Source organism: Adiantum capillus-veneris, chromosome 16 (genome assembly GCF_014529385.1).
Source record: "Adiantum capillus-veneris isolate H3 chromosome 16, ASM1452938v2, whole genome shotgun sequence".
Lineage (NCBI taxonomy): Eukaryota > Viridiplantae > Streptophyta > Polypodiopsida > Polypodiales > Pteridaceae > Adiantum > Adiantum capillus-veneris.
The window spans coordinates 121,245,158-121,249,356 of NC_140946.1; the positions used below are offsets into that span (position 1 = coordinate 121,245,158).

Below are 4,199 nucleotides of genomic sequence, written 5' to 3' on the forward strand. Positions count from 1 at the left end.
ACACACACACACACACACACACACACACACACACACACACACACACACACACACACACACTCACTCCATCATCCAATCCATCTAATAGTTTTTTGTTTAAGTACATGCATGATGCTACAAGGGCACGGCCATCACTGAATTATGTTTGTCTCTTGTAGATCTTTAAACAATCTCAATGACATCCTCAGTGAGTTAGCTGCTGCCTATTAAAGAAGTGCAGAGAAACAATAAGAGCGGAGAGAGAGAGAGAGAGAGAGAGAGAGAGAGAGAGAGAGAGAGAGAGAGAGAGAGAGAGCAGTGGCACATCCTATGGTGAGTCCCTAAGCATTGCAACCCACCAATTGCTATTGTGATTCAAGGCTTCGCTCCCCCTCACACTTCCCAATCAATCATGCCGCTCCCTTGTTGCATTGCCCATCTCACTGTTGCTTTGGCCCTGGTGATCAAAACTTGTGCTCTCAGGTTGCAACATGGTGGCTTATGCAAGAACCAACCAACTACCTCTAATTAACTTGGGGGGTCCATTAATAACATGGTACTTATGAACCCTGTCTTGTGCTACCACATTTCTCTCCCATCCTTCATGCATGTCATCAAAGCTTACTTGCCATGTCCAAACCACACCATTCCTGCACCTTCGTCTTCCTCTTTCTACACTGGCCCACACCAATCTAGCCTCATTTTTTCCTTCCTGTACACTTGTATAATCCAAGGGCTTCCCCTTCGAGGATGTGCCCTCATGCACAAGCCCCAACATAGCCACTGCTTCCTTGCTCTCTGTCGATCCTTGCATCATGTTCTCACGCAAAGCTGTAATTGAGGAAGACGATGCCGATCCTAATGTCAAGCACAAAAGATGGCTCTACCACCAAATGATCAAGAGGGGCCCACCAAAAGCATCCCGTTCAATAAAGAAGATTAGTCTAGCGAGAAGCTTAGGGAAAGATTGGCAGCACGACGAGAATGTACAAGGCTTTATAGGCAACACATGCTCAATCAAGTAGGGTGATGGTCTATAGATCGACCACTTAGGGTGATGGATATGGTTGTTGACAGATGGCGACTATCTGACTAAAGAGGGGCCCAATTTGAAATATTGTTTGCTAGTGGAGGTGAGGTAGAAAGCTTCATATTGAAGAAATGAGGAGAAGGGGGGGGGGGGGGGGGGGGAGAGAGAGAGAGAGAGAGAGAGGAGAGAGAGAGAGAGAGAGAGAGAGAGAGAGAGAGAGAGAGAGAGAGAGAGAGAGAGAGAGAGAGAGAGAGAGAGAGAGAGAGAGAGAGAGAGAGAGAGAGAGAGAGAGAGAGAGAGAGAGAACCATGCATTCGCCAATTGCATGAGAGATGCACAAACCCCTGCAATTGTGAAGAGAAAGAAGCTTAGAGCATTCAAAAATGTTGACCGTTATTTATTTGGAATAACACAGACTAGCTTGATTTTGTGGTTGTGGGCATGGAGAGGACATGCACATGCCCTTTAACCTTATCTACAATAAAGAGTCATCTGCCTCCATTTCCTAATCTTATCCTCAATCAACACCCACTTACACCGGATGTTAGTCCCTCACACTCTGTCCTCTATCATGTTGTATTCCCTCGCAGTAATCTGCCCTCTCACATCCTACTATCGGGTGCATGTACTACCATGGCCCAATCTGTATATTTTGTCATGCTATGTGATGATCTCCATCGTTCCAACAGCTCGCCTTGTACTCCGTGATCCTCTAGCCCTCGTGTGACACTTGCCTCAACCACCTTGTCCAATGTTGATAGTTAGGCTTTATTGCTATTGCCTGCAACCTAGACTTGCATAGGGTTTAGTGGAGTAAACTATAACCAGAAGTTTAGAGGAGGATTAACATTAGGAAATTTCGGAGGTCATTTGGAGGGCCTTCTAAGAAAATGTATTTTTCGCACTCTCTCTCTAGAAAATATGGCGAATAATAGAGGTGGGTCTTTCATGGTAAAAGTTCAAAAAGTGTACTTTAAGTAGATTCTTTACTCTTCTGAACATTCGTCCGTAATGATTGAGGGATAATCTTCTTTTCAGCTGCATTGAATGAACCTCGTCCACATGGAGGGAATGAGGCTAACATGGAGGGATGAAGGCGCAGCCGCTATTCACTTTCCATTAAACCTGCACATTTGGCTAATGGCGCACTCCTCAAATGGCACAAATGTTACCCAGAAACGAGCCAAATATCACCTTCACATTGATTTGGACAATGAGTACCAACCATTGATTAAGCGTAGTAAAACAAACACACATATACCTCCCGCTTCCATAGACGCGCTTAGAGCTCAGGGAGCTAAACACATAGATATCTGGACGAGAGGCTCTCTCTACCCTAAGAATCCAATGACTAATGCGTCTCCACCGTTTGTCAATCCTACAAGCTTATTGACCTTTGCTGGTGATGGAGAAAAGGGCCTTCTGGGTTATTGTAAATCTCTTACAAGAGAAGTTGAAACTTATAAGGGCATTCTCCAAGCTCAACAATGTGAGATTGTTCGCCTTTCACATTTACATTCTTTAGATCAAGTTACCATTTTGCAACACAAAACAGAGGTACAAGAACTGAAAGGAAAGGTACGAAGTTGTCAAATGAAGGACACCATCTTGGGTGGTCGTATCCGAAAGAAGAAATTGCGCAATCTTGAAACATTGCAGGTTGCATCCGGAGGTCTCAAGAAAAGAATCCGAGCATTAAGGTGATGCTTCTTGGTTGGCTACATTGTCTTAGTTAAGTAATCTTTTTGTTTTTTCAGCTTGTTATGCATTGTTTTCATGTGCCTAAATAGTGTTAGTGAAGCAAATTTTCTGTTATTTACTTATGCATTGTCTTCATGTAGAGATTCAATCTATCCTGACAAGGAAAACATTGACCCCAAAGCCAATATAGGAAAGAGATTGAAGCCACTCATAAGTAGAAGCCTGGCAGCAGATATTGTCATGCCAAGGGTAGGACTAGACGGGCACGACTCGGGCAATGTGCCGGACACACATGCAGTAAAGGGGTCTATATATGGAAGAGGGCCAAAGGCCGATATATAGGATGGTTGGGAGGTTATTCGCATGTCTGTCTACCTGTTGGTCTAACATTGGTATCAGAGCAAGGTGGAGAGGAGGGGGCAGCAGGGAGCTATGGAGGGGGGAAGCATGGCGTTCTCTCTGGAAGCATGGCGATCTCTCTCTCTTTCTCTCTCTCTCTCTCTCTCTCTCTCTTCATGGAGGAGACGAATTCGGTGAAGGAATCGGTGAAGGAATCATGGAGAAAGGTCGTGGCCCTCATGCTTCTTTGCATGGATTTGCATGAGTTTGCATGCGGTGCCATGGAGAAGTGGAGGAGAAGCCGAAGGTATCGAGCGTGTGCAGGGAAGCTAAGCCGGGAAAGGGACCGTGGTCGGACCCGCGTCAAATGGGTCGAGGTTAGGCTCAGTTGGAGCGCCTTGGCGAGGAGGTGAAGTCCCGACCCTGCAGCAGGCCCAAATTCCGCCCACATCGCGAGCTATAGCAAGATTTTCCCTTGCGCAGGCGGCCGAAATTGTCTGCAGACAGAGCTCGTTAATTTTTTGTTTAGGGCTCTCTTTTTGGTCCGTCCACAGTCGGCCAAATTTAGTGCTCTTCACAAGGTCCCGTGCATACGCAGCTAGTGTTAACACTCTTTGAAGGTTGTTCCGGTTTTCCTCTTCGATTCGGTACGCTTCATCAACACAATTTGCGGTTGATTGTGCCCAAATTCCGCAGTCCGCCTCTGCTGCGACACAGCTTTTGACAGTTTCGGCAAGACGACAAGCCATCGATTGGTCAACTTTCACCGGTTTTGTGATTGCATACGATGCCAATTGCATCGGTCGACTCTGCAATTTGATTTGCATGTTTCAGCTTCTCGACGGCTACAGATTTTGAGGACACGTTTCAAAGATTTACTGGTGTTTTTCATACGACGCAAACCAGTTTATCGGCCGCTCAAATTTGCTCGGTGACTTCAAGTGATTCATCGACTGCCGATTCGATTCTTTTTTTCAAGATGTTCTTGGTTGATTCAACACCGACATTCTTACGAAGAACAAGGAAGCCAGAATTACGTGCAATAAGGTACGAGTTGGTATTTATTTTCCCTCTCTTTGCATTAACACGTGTTTACCAGGGCCGGTGAGAATGTACCACCTTCCCACACGTTCGATTTTGAGCAAGTCCC

General features: G+C 45.7%; 1 pseudogene; it reads right to left on the bottom strand.

Annotated features, from left to right (window-relative positions):
• Positions 1-3,286: 3,286 nt before the first annotated feature.
• Positions 3,287-3,798, bottom strand: LOC147439760 (uncharacterized; annotated as a pseudogene).
• Between the last annotated feature and the right edge of the window lie 401 nt (positions 3,799-4,199).